Source organism: Muscardinus avellanarius, assembly GCF_963383645.1.
Source record: "Muscardinus avellanarius genome assembly, chromosome: 3".
NCBI classification, from domain to species: domain Eukaryota; kingdom Metazoa; phylum Chordata; class Mammalia; order Rodentia; family Gliridae; genus Muscardinus; species Muscardinus avellanarius.
Genome location: NC_137788.1, coordinates 121,610,984 through 121,624,486, shown reverse-complemented (window position 1 = coordinate 121,624,486; position 13,503 = coordinate 121,610,984).

Genomic DNA, 13,503 nt, shown 5'->3' with positions numbered 1-13,503 from the left:
TCCCGGCCTTTGCTGGAACCTGAGCGAGACGGTCCTGGCCAGACCTCCCCTTCCGCACTGGACTTTGGAGACTCCAAAGAAAGCCTCGGGCCGCCCCAAGCTCCCGCGGATCCTCCTGTCGGGTCCCACTGACCCACCTTGCTCGGCGGCCGCCCCCTTCTGGCCCCAGAAGAGAAAAAGGCGATGGTTCCCGATCGCCCCCTGGTGGTCACGTCGTGCGCCGCGTTCGGTGTCGAGGCTGCAGGTGCCAGAGAAACCAAGGCGTGGAAATCCTCTAACTAGCACCCAGTTAGATGCAGGAAGAAACCGGTGTGCACATCCTTCCTGGCCACCAGCAGAGGTTGGGAAGGCACCTGTCGGCACTGGAAGATTCACAATGTGAATAGTCTTTCAAATATGGCTCCTTGGCGTAGGCTATCTATCACCTTCTGCAGAGACCCCGGGGCCTCCTGTTAAGAGGCTTAGACACTCAACATCTGAGTATAGAGACATACAAACTCGGGAGTGGAGCATGGCCTTAGGCTGGAGCATGCCCCTGAGAATGAGTTGTACAGGTCAGAATCAGAGAGGAATTGCAGAGGAGGCGAGCTGTGGTTTATATATGGTTAACAGTGGTTACTCTTGGGGAAGCCAGTGCAAAGGAGCGGAATTTACTTTTTCTCTATGTTTTCACTATTTTTTATTTTTATCGTGTGAATAACTTAGAAAGAGAATAGATTCGTGTATTTACAAAGAGAAAGGAAGCCGGGAGTGGTGGCCCACACTTGTAATCCCAATACTTGGTTGAGACAGGAGGATGGCAGGTTCGAGGCCAGCATTTCAAGTAGTGACACTCACCAACCTAGGGAGACCCTGTTTCATAATAAAAATACAGCCGGGGGTGTAGCTCAGAGGTAGAATGCACCTGGGCTCAATCTCTGGAGAGAGAGAGAGAGAGAGAGAGAGAGAGAGAGAGAGAGAGAGAGAGAGAGAGAGAACATGAAAATAAGGCCCTCAACTTCCCAGAGAAAAAAGAAAAAGCAAGAAGAGTCAGATGCCTGTATGAGATCGATTTGATCCGGGGAGGGAAGGAGATGTTCCCTATAGAGAGAATTGTGAGAGCCAGAGATCCCAGGGACTGAAGGCAGAGCTGTGGCCGCCGCTTGTGGACTGGAAATGGCTTGGCCACTGAGCTGAGCAACTAGTGTCCATCCCGACCCCCTTCTCCTCTAAATCCCTCTCAAAACCACCTTCCCTTCCTAAAACTGGTCTGTACTTGTGAAATGAGGGTTTGATCACTTGGGTGATGATCTCATAATAACTGGACCTCATTTCCCACATCCAAGAACCCACGTAATGGAACACTGCAGCCTGTGTGAGGGGATCTCTAGAAGTGCTACAGAGCTATGTCCAGGATGTGGTTTTTATGTGAAAAAATGCAAAATAGAAAGAAATATGTTAACAAAACAGAGGAATTAGATATGTTTGCTTTTCAGGAACGATATTTTGCGAAAATAATAAGAGTGTTTTTATTTAGGAGTGCATGGGAATAGATATTAAGATATAAAATAGGAGACACTTTTTAAGTACATTCTAATATAATTATTTTTAAACCCCATCTGTATTTTATACATTCCATATAAAGAGTGGAAAGGCTCACCTTAAAGCTGACAAACAGAAGCAGAACAAATGGATGTGACCATGTCAGTGGTAATGGAGCCACATAGAGTTTAATTAGCTCAAGTAAGGTTTGAAGGCAGTCCTTGTTTGTATACTTATAGTCTGATTATTTATTTATTTATTTATTTATTTATTTATTTATTTATTTATTTATTTATTTTAGTGGTACTGGGGTTCCTGGAAGCCCTTCTACCTTCTTGCTACACTTCCAGACCTATTTGATATTTTTATTTGGAAACAGGGTCTCTTAAGCCAGTGCAGCTGGCTTCGAACCTGCGCGATCCTCCTGTCTCTGCCTCCCAAGCGCGGGGATTACAAGCGTGCGCCACCACACCCAGCTCATAGTCTGATTTATCTTGAGGACATCTTGAACTTTGCTTAGTAGGTTTGGTGATGGCAGTGGAAGGGTATAGTAATTCTGAACTGTTTTATAATTCTTAACAGGATAAAAAAATACTAAACACATTGATATTGTCTCAAAAACAGAGTTATCAACTTGGGAGGAGCAGGACAAAAAAAATGACATGAGAAATGTTAAGGAAAACAGTGTGGTGGCCTGCTGTGGTGGTGCATGCGTGAAACCTCAGTACTTGGGAGGCTGGGAGGATCATAGGTTTGGGGCCAACCTCATCAACTTAGCAAGACCCTGCTGAAAATAGTAAAATGAAATAAGATTGAAGGTGTAGCTCAGAGGAAGAACATCCCTGGGTTCTACACCTAATACCACAAAAGGAAAAATAAAATATCCCTAAGCTTAACACAAGGAGGGAGCAGGGAGGGAATGGGGTAGGAATTGGCGAGGGGCTAAACGAGGAGTGTGTGTCTCTATCATCTTGTACCTCATAATGAGGTATGATTGCAATACACCAATACATTAAAAATGAATAAAACCTATGGCCTGGAGTTAGGATTGGAGATATCTGTGTGAATTCATGATGTTCATGATACCCTCGAGCAAAGGCACCCAGCAGCAGGGAGCACACTGACTAGAGGAATGTAAGATCCCTTGTTTTAAAAAATGCTTCTTTGGGGTTTGGGAAGTAAAAGTACAAGGTAAGCTTGGAACATCTTGGGCCCAAAGACTAATAGGGACATTTCTTAAGATCACAGAAGCCAAGTATAGCAGGTCAAACTGGAGGCCATTGAAGCCTCAAAAATAATCATAATTATTATGTATTTACAACATATTGAACAAGAAGGGAGTCCATAAAATACGTATACTATATAAACATAATGGGATCCATTTAGTATCCTCAAAGAATAGATTAAAGAGGGAAAGTCCTACTTAATAAAAGAATGTTAAAGTAGGGCATGGTGGAGCACACTTGTAATCCCAGCTTTCGGGAGGCTGAGACAGGAGGATCATGTTTCCAGACAGCCTCAGCTACTTAGTGAGGCCCTCTGCAACTCAGTGAAACCCTGTTTCAATTTGTGTGTGTGTGTGTGTGTGTGTGTGTGTGTGTGTGTGTGTGGTACCGGGGGTGGAACCCAGAGGCTTTCTACCTCCAGGCTATATTCCCAGACCTATTTTTGGAAACAGGGTCTCACCAAGTTACTGAGAGCCTCACTACTAAGTAGCTGAGGCTGGCTTCGAACTTATGTGATCCTCCTGTCTCAGCCTCCCAAGTGCAGGGATTACAAGCGTGCACCACCACGCCCAGCAAGAGACCCTGTTTCAAAATAAAGAATAAAGCCGGGCATGGTGGTGCACGCTTGTAATCCCCGCGCTTGGGAGGCGGAGACAGGAGGATCATGCAGGTTCGAAGCCAGCCGCACTGGCTTAAGAGACCCTGTTTCCAAATAAAATATAAAATAGGTCTGGGGAGTGTAGCCCGAAGGTAGAAGGGCTTCCAAGAACCCCAGTACCACCACCAAAAATAATGATGATGATGATAATAATAATAATAATAATAATAATAAAAAGTAGAAAAAAAATAAGGCAGGGAGTGTAGCTCGGAGGTTGAATGTCCCTGTGTTAAATCCCCATACATGCAAAAAGAAAAGAAAAGAAAAGAAAAGAAAAGAAAAGAAAAGAAAAATAAAAGAATATTAGCTACTCATTGTGGAAGAAGTAGTAAGATTGTTTCTGTTCAGCAATCCAGGCTTACAAGAAACTATGCTTTTATTTATTTTACAGGGCCAACTCCTTTTTATTTATTTTAAAGAATGAAACTAAGCCAGGCATGGTGGTGCATGCTTGTAATCCCATCATTTGGGAGGCTGAGACAGGAGGATCATGGTTTTCAAAGAGCCTCAGCTACTTAGTGAGACCCTGTTTCAAAATAAAAAATAAAAAATAGGGCTGGGGGTGCAGCCTCTGGGTTCCATCCCTAGTACCACAAAATAAATAAATAAGTAAATAAACAGGGTGAATCTGTTCTTTATTATTTACTTTGGGTTTTAAGTATGTCTGTTTCCTTGACTGTAGAGTAAGGTTTACATGGTTACTCATAACAATGTCGAGGCAAAATGTTAGCTTTGCTACCCTAGTTACTCTTTGGAATCAAATTTGTACTCTCAAGGCGAATAATTTCATTCACTTAAGTGCTTAGAAGTTTTCTGGTTCAATATAATTACTTTGAATTTTATTTGACACACTTTATATGACTGTAAAAAAAGTGTTAATTGATAAAAACATCGTTTTTAACATATAGGTAATATAAATACTAAAGTCTCCAGGTCATAGTTTGTTTGTGAGCGCAAGGAGTATTTTCCTCTTATCAGTTTTACTGATACTAAAAACTCAGAACCATCCAGACTACCTCTGCCAGGATTTATCTGCTGCATATACAACTAGATGGCCCCTCTCTCCCCTAGGTCCTCACATTGGTCAATATTGCTATCCAATAGAAAGGGGCATCTTTTACCTGTAAATCTGGAATTCCATAAGCCATACCTCAGGTAAGAGGCCATTTTCATAAGAGGACTTTGCAGGAATCATGTCTAAAGGAGAACATAGCCATTTTGCTATATAGTGAGCTTGTATGCCATATTAAAAAGACTTGTGGCATAGTCGTTGATATAGCATATCTAATTGTGTTACAGTGGGAAGACTAAAGGCTTATTGTCTATTTGTAAGTCACTACAAGATCATGAAAACGTAAGTTTAATACATGCACTTTGCATTATGTTTAATCATTGTTAAATTGTTCTGAGTGTATCTTTCGGACAACGAATCCGTTATTATTTTCTATAGAATTATTATTCTAAATGTTCTCAGTGATTAAATCACTTATAATCTATACTAACTGCTAAGTCGGGTCCCTCCCCTCCGCCACGTAATCTCGCAGCAAAGGCAGGAGTTGGAACCCTGGAGGCAGAGTCTGCTCTGTGAGAGTTGAGAGAGTTGAGAGAGAATCTACATTTCCACGCTTAGTCCCAGCCCCCAAAATGCTGGCCTTAAAACTGAACTACTTCTGGCCTGGAACCCAGGTGACGCCAAAGGCTGATAGGGACTGGTCCCTTTCCCCATGACCAGCGGACGCGTCCCTAAGGGCTCTGAATAAAGCAGATCGCTGGCTGATTGCCTCCTTCGTAATTTTTTGCCTCTATCGGAATCTTTACATCTGGTGCCAACTGACAGGTTGGGTCCTGCGGGGTGGGACCTTAGAAAAGGAGGAGACTCTGCTGGGCGATATCTCCAGACAGGCGATATTGGGAGAGGGGCGGAGTTTCCACACGACTTAAACTCTAAAAGAAAGGGTATTTTCTTTCCTGCATCGGAGGAGCTCGGATGTCTTCAGGAGCGGTCCAGCTCTTAACCCTGAAGGAGACTGCATTAAAATTCTTTTTCTTTTGGCGCACCAGTCTCTCACACCTTTTTTATTGCGCCTAAATACCTAACACCAACCCCGGGATGATTATTTTTTATTTTAATTTTATTTTTAAAAATTAATATTTTTTTCATTTTTTTTCTTCTTATACTCTCCAACCCGCTGCTACCGGGGGTGTACTCCACGCAGGTGTGGCCAAAATCTCTGCCTGCTTAGCCGCCAGCCACCTGATCGCTGGCCACCGGCCACCAGTGCCACCTGCCCTGCGTCTGCCCCAGGCCTGAAAACCACCTGCGTCTGCTCCGTCTGCTCTTTGCCTCCGTCCTCTGTTTTGACCTCCAATGATCTGATCATCGCTCTGGCTACATGCTGGAAACCTCTGGACGTTTTGATGGCCCAGCCTAGTTTGCAGGCGCAGCTCCACTTCCTGCTGCCACTCAGTCCTGCCCGCCCAAGCCAGGCTCACTGCAGCCAGGACACCACTCACCTGGCAGCTGCTGTGCACTCGGCGCCATTTTAATTCCGCCTTGTACCCAGCAGTCACACCATTTTACCCAGCAGCCATTTTACCCAGCCACTTGCCCCACATCCACCCTGCTTCCCGGCTAGCAGGCACAGCTTCACTCGCTGACCACCGCTCTGTCCCATCCACCCTGAGCCAGCCTGGCAGCCATTTTACTTCCACACCATGGCCTGGCAGCCACCCTGGCAGCAGCGCACCGAGCCCCGGCAGCCATTTTACCCAGCGCCACTGACCTGGAGAACCAAGGCCATTTTTAACTCCACCCATCAGCTCTGCAACAGCCCCAGCCCAGCAGCTTCTCACGTTTCTGCCACAGCTGGCACTAGCCGGCAACACTTCACTCCAGTAAGCTTCCCTTTCCCTGGCCAAGCGGGCATTTAGCCTCTCCCAGACTTGGGCTCACGGCTGTTAAAAATCCAAACGTTCGGTGTCCATTGTCCCCTGGGGCAGCCAGGCTGCCCTTCGGTGGTGTAAAGAGGGTGGAGATGTCCCTCTCAGCTACGACCTCCTGTTTCCAGACATTAAGCAGGATTTTCGGGGACACCTGTTTCCTGTTTTTCATTCTCGCACACTGACCAATTATGGGGGGTAATAAGCCCTCCAAAATTGACTCCCAGACCTCACTAGGATGCTTCCTGGTTATCTCCAAACTCTGGGTTTGGCCGGGGAATTGTGTCCCGAGTGGCTAATTTTTTCTGCACCAAGGTCTGGCCTACTTATGAGTTAGGTAATGGTTTGTGGTAGCTGGAATTTGGTACTTTAGATCTAGAATGTTGACTGATCTCAGTAACTTTTGCAAACGGTCTGGTAAATGGTTGGAAGTGCTTTACATGCAGGCTTTTCTTTGCATGCGTTCCCGGCTTTCTCTTTCCACCCCTTCCTGCTCTACTTCCCAAGTCATGCTGGCTGGGGATTCTCGCCAGTTGTAGTTGCCATCTTGGTCACCACATGGCAGCTCACAGGTGCCACCTGGTGGTCTTTCTGGGTTACAGGCTGTAATTCTGCTGACTTGCAGTCGTCATTTCTTAGTGACAGGTGGATGTCGGAGTCTGACCCAGTGGAGTTACAGGCCCCATTTTCTGAAAACTCTGACCCACAAGAGGACTTTGACCCTCACTACCACAGCCACCATCTTATTCTGGGGCAGCCTCCCACTGTAACCCACTCCTTTCCCTCCCATCTTCCTCCCTTAAGGGAACAACCTTTACCTCCCCCTCACCTACCCCTCTAGGTCACCGTACCCATTCCAGAGACCCCCCCCCCTTCTCTCTTGGCCCTGTTTCGTGAAGTGGCTGGTGCAGAAAGTATAGTTTGCATCCATGTTCCTTTTTCCCTCCCTGACCTTGCTCAAATTGGAAAGAAACTGGGTTTTTTCTTTTTCTACCAATCCATCTGGTTTATTGAAGAATTCCAACATATCATACAAGCATGATTTAACTTGGTGGGATCTTCATGTTATTTTAACTTCTGATTTAACTCTAGATAAACGTGACCGTATTGTAAGGGCTGCCCGGGATTGGGCCGACCAGCCTCACCTACCCAATCCACAGCTCCCTATCAGAACAGCTGCAGTTCCTTCTGAGGACCCCCACTGGAATTATAATGGTAGGGGTGAGGAAATAAACAGAAATTACATGATACTGTACCTTCTTGATGGCATGAAAGATGCCTCCCACAAAGTGGTTAATTATGATAAGCTTAAGGAAATCACCCAGGGTCCAGATGAAAACCCAGCTGTTTTTCTTAATTGGCTGATCCTGCCTGTATACCTGCTTAGATCCATCTTCTGAGGCAGGCTCTGTAGTATTGGTAACTCATTTTATTGGGCAATCAGCCCCTGATATTTGGAGAAAATTTTAAAAGGCTGAGGATGGACCTCAAACTCCTATCTGAGATTTAGTGAACATGGCATTTAAAGTTTTTAATCCCAGAGACAAACAGGCAGAAGTGGAGCATACACTCCAACTTCACCAGAAGGCAGATTTGCAAGACCAAGCCCTAGTAGCTGCCCTGTAGCCAGGAGAGGAGGCTCAGCCCTTGGGGTGAAGAGCGCCACATAAAGGTGGAGGACAGCAATGACAACCACCTCCAGGAGCCTGTTTTAAGTGTAGACTTACTGGCCACTGGACATGCATTTGCCCCCAGACATGTTCACCAACCAGACTGTGCCCAGAGTGTGGCCAGGAGGGACACTGGAAGAGTGAGTGCCCTTGGAAAAGCGATGAGCCCCAGGTGCCTCAAAACAGGGAGACCACCTTTCCAGACCAGGCCCCATCGCTGGCCCTACTTGGCCTGGTCAAAGACTGACGGCTCCTGGACCCCTCAACCTCCATCCTCATTGCCAGCCCAGGGTAACTCTCCAGGTAGCAGGTAAGCCAGTCTCCTTTTTGGTTGCCTGCTCAGTCCTTCCATCCTTTCAGATCCTAGATTTCCTTTTCCGATCTTGGTACAAAGGATTGACAGCAAGCTCTCCTGCCCATGCACCACAGACCTTTTACAGGACAAAATTGTTCTGCCTAAAGCTCAGGCCAAGTCTAAAAAGGGCTCTACTACAACATCCTCATGACAAATTCTATTGTACAGTGTTGGGGCCCACTAAGCTCCGTTTTTCTTGGCATAATTCTCTTTAATGTTTTTATTTTAGCAGGTCCACTCATTTACATAGTATGGTGTGCTCCCTCTCCGGATGCCAGGCAGCCATAAGTATTAAACTCTAAAATTTGTTACTGATGCTCCTGACCCAATAGCATGTTTTCTCAGGAAAAATACTACTATCATATTAATAAATCTAGTGACAGTATACCTCATATCTCAAAGGGCTCCAAGGGCCAGCTGCTACTGGGCTCCTTCCCTTCCGGGCAAAGGCCAGTAGCTAGTGGGCTCCTGCCGAACTTGGGACCTGCTCTCACGATTTGCCTTATCTTTTAATAGCTCCTCACCTATTAAAGTCTCCTTGAACACACATCATCAAGCTGTCCTGGGTAACCTCTGACTCCTGCTGCAGCCATACTCCCACCTGCCCACTTCAGGAGGACCCAACCTTTTCTGGCCAAGGGTTCCCCTACAATGCCCCCTGACAGCAAGAAGTAGCTTAAGACTTAGTCTCTGCCCATTATCACCAAATGGCTGGGATGATAAGTCGGATCCCTCCCCTCCCCCATGTGATCTCACAGCAAAGGCAGGAAGTGGAACCCTGGAGGCTGAGTGTCTGCTCCACGAGAGTCGCAAGAGAATTGACGTTCCCATGCTTAGTCCCACCCCCCAAAATGTCAGCCTTAAAACAGAACTACTTCTGCCCTGGAACCCAGGTGACTCCAAAGGCCAATTGGGAATGGTCCCTTTCCCCATGACTGGTGGACCCATCCCAAAGGGCACTGAATAAAACATATTTCTGGCTGATTGCCTCCTTCATAATTTTTTTACTCTACTGGAATCTTTACACTAACATCTCCACATGATATTTTTTTCACAGACCCAAAGGATCAGTAGACACAAGATGCCATTTAAACAGTGTTTCACTTCAATTTGTAAAAATAAATCCTGCACTTGGAACATATTAAATAGTTGAAACATATTGAAAAAGAAGGGAATTTTCTAAAATACCCCTAAAAAGAGGGCATTAATCACACTTGATTCTTTTGAGCCATAAGCCTTAGTAATTAACTCATGTTTTATTGATCTTAATCTATTTCCATAAAGTTATCTCATTCTGGATAAAAAGAGTCAGCTGCATACTTAGACAAGTGTCTGTATGAAATGAGGATATTAGCTTATGCTGGGAAGTTGCTCACATGAGTCTAGTTCCTGTAATACTTTTTCTTTTTTCTTTTCTTTTCTTTGTTTCTTTCTTTGTTTCTTTGTTTCTTTGTTTCTTTGTTTCTTTCTTTTTGTGGTACTGGGAATGGAACCCAGGGGCATTCTACCTCTGAGCTACACCCCTTGCCCTATTTTTTATTCTGTATTTTGAAACAGGGTCTATCTGAGATGCAAAGGGATTTAAAAGTAGCTGAGGCTATCTTTGAACTGTGATCCTCCTGTCTCAGCTTCCCAAATTCTGGGATTACAAGCATGCACCACCACGCCTGGCTTAGTTCCTATACTATTAATAGTTAAAAGGATTAAATGCAGTCTTTTACTGTTTCCTTTGAAGTTTCTTCAGCTAGAAATCTCAATTTCTAATATATGTTGAAGAGGCCCTATGTAAGGAAAAATAAAAAGTCACATGTGTAAGTGAATGGCTTTGGATAATTCTCTATCAACCAATAATCTCTGCATGTAAGAATGCAAACCTGTATGAAGACACACAAAAAACCAAATCTATAATGATCCAATGATACTGAGATTTGCTCCAATTAAATCATTAAGCTGTAACCCTTGCTAATATGGGGAGTACCCACTAAGCTTAAGTATATACAGATAAGATGGCATTAAATCATCCCTCACCTACTACAAATAGCTTCCTCAATAGCAGAGGTTTAATATAAATAACATTGGGCATTTAGTAAGCTACAGACCTATAAGTTCAGTTGTGCAGCTGTGAAATCTAATGTGAAAAAGCTTTTAAAATGTAGACTGAAGGATACATGTTTTCAACTGGCTTAAGAAAATATTTTGTTTCTTCCTTATTTCAACCTACAAAACTGATAACCTTTTTTATTTAATTAGCTTACCAAATAACACATTTCATGTTCTTTTTCAATGTTTGCTTGTGACAAGCAATATGAATATTAGACAATATGAACTGTAGACATTTAAGCCTGGAATTTTTCTATTTTTATTCAGTAGGTTCAGGAATTGTACAAAATACCTTCTGGAAAGTATTTCAAGTCTAGTTGGTTATATTTAACCCCACCATCTTTCTTGCAGCATCCCTACATTGGACACTGTTGATTAGTTACCATGTGCTCCTTTAAACAAAGGCTTCCTTTGGCACAGCTGTGTTTATTAGTTTAAAGTTTTGCAATTTCATGCCATACCTCTTGATCTCCTCTCCCCAAAATTTTCTAAACTATTTCATTCATGTGAATCTGAACAGCTTCCACATTTCCCTTGGGGATTTTTGAATGTAAATATTATGCTTTCTACCAATAGTATCAAGATCTCCTTGTAAAATTTGGTTACATAGCTATATAGCATCATTCCACCCTTTCACATTTTGCATGATTCTGTGACTGCCAGGAGCAGCCAACTCCTGAAGGCAAAAGGCTCAGAAGCATGTTGACCACAGCTCAGGGCCGCAATCATCAGCGGTTCATATCCTGCCTGACAACCATCTCCAACACAGGAGCATTGCTAATAGAAGTTGAGCTCCTCAACTTTTACAGGTGGATCATTATTTCAGGGATTTTACTCTTTTTCTCATTTTCTCTCTCATTTCTTCTCAAGGGACATTAGAACCTAGAGCTTTTGTTTCTAAAACTAGCTTTTTGTTCCCAAAAAATTCAAATCTATAATTGAATCATATCAGAATAGATGTTGGCTTTTTTTTCCCAGTCACTAAGACTTGAAACACTTGTAACTTCTATGAAGCCTCAGAATGAATCTCTAGTAATGTAAAATATAAAATCTCCCTAATGCATATCCCCACCTATCAAGGAGTTATTGAGCATTAGTCTTTATTATGAAAATAGTAGATATTTTCTTCCAAGTGTAAAATTTTAATATGAAATTCTTTTATTAAACAATAAGAATGCCTCTTTCTCTCTCCCACTTCAATGTTCCACTCCATTTTGAGAAACCTTGTCCTAATTATTCTGTCACTCCTTTTCAAGACATTTTGCTTTGATAATCATATCAATCAGGGCTCCCAGTTCCAAGACTTTAGAATCCAGAGTCCTTAGCTAGAAACAGAGCCAATTACCAGTCATCCATTCTTCAGTTCTTGAATTATCTATTTACTCTGCTAGAGAATGTGAGGAAAAAAGATTTTCTTGTGCCCTATTCCTCTGCCCAGAGATTCTCATGAACTATCACATGGGATTTTGGTGTCATTAATCTGTTAAGTAGTTTAGTCTTTTTTTTTTTTTTTTTTTTTTGTTGGTGGTACTGGGGTTCCTGGAAGCCCTTTTACCTCCGGGGCTACCCTCCCAGACCTATTGTTTACATTTTTATTTGGAAACAGGGTCTCCTAAGCCAGCACGCGTGGCTGGCTTCGAACCTGCGCGATCCTCCTGCACGATCCTCCCAAGCGCGGGGATTACAAGTGTGCGCCACCACACCCGGCTAATTTAGTCTTTTTGATGCTAGTGTAAATGGGACTGTTCTACCCACTTCCTTTTTTTTCATTGTTAAAAGTATAGAAATACTCTGAATTTTGTGTGTTGATTTGTAAATTAATTTACAAAATCATTTTTGTAATTTTGGTAAATTCTGTCATTTTGGTAAATTCATTTATTTGTCCTAACGTGTGTGTGTGTGTGTGTGTGTGTGTGTGTGTGTGTGTGTGTGTGTGTAAGATTTCTTAGGGAGTTTTTTTGTGGTATTAGGGATGGAATCCAGGGGCATTCTACCCCTACTTTCAATGTACACTCCCTGCCCTATTTTTTATTATTTTGAAACAGGGTCTTACTAAATTGTGGAGGGCCTAAGTAGATGAGGCTGGCTGTGAACCTGCAATCCTCTGTCTCAGCCTCCCAAGTACTGGGATTACAAGTGTGAGCCATCATGTAGGATTTTGTCAAGCCAGGCATGGTGGTGTATGCTTGTAATTCCAGCATTTGGGAGTCTGGGTTCACATCCAGCCTCAGCTACTTAGTAGGCCCTTTGCAACTCAGTGGGACCATTTCAAAATAAATAATAAACAATAAGGATGGGTTGTAGCTCAAAGATAGAATGCTTCTGGGTTCCATCCCCAGGACCACAAAATAAATACATACATACATACATACATACATACATACATACATGATTTTGTCAACTATGAACAGAAGTAATTTCACTTCTTCCCTTCTAATTTAGATGCCTTTGAACTCTATTCCAAGAAACTTCTGAGGGATTACCTATACTTTAAGATTATAGCAGATTCTTCTTTAGTGAACATCTTGTCTTTCATTATCAATTTTCTATAGGGTAGAACTGGGAGAAAAAAAATCAAGGTTACTGATTCCTATTGAATTTCTACTGCTCCATAATATCTTCTAAGTCAGACATTGTAAAAACTACCTTTGTATCCCCTGAGGTAACTAGAATAGTGTTTGATCTATTGAATTTTAAACTCTTGAGTTGAGTTCTAAGAGTTCCAAGACACCTGGACCAGTGGAGATGCTACATGCAGTAAATGGAAGAGCAGAAAGAAGAGTGATTAATTTGTCATGTTCCTTAAAGAGCATGGAATCAGTACCTGAAGTCCTCTACAAGGCAGCCATATTGGAGCCAGGACTTAGTTGCTGAGGGTCTCTGGGAGTGTGGCCTTAGGGACTATGTATGACCCAGGCTCCTTTTGCTCTTTCTCTCTCTCTCTCTCTCTCTCCCCCACCACACCCCTTCTCTCTCTTTCTGGCCTCCATGGTGTAAGAGCAGGGTCCCTCCACTCCTGCCATGTCTTGAGCT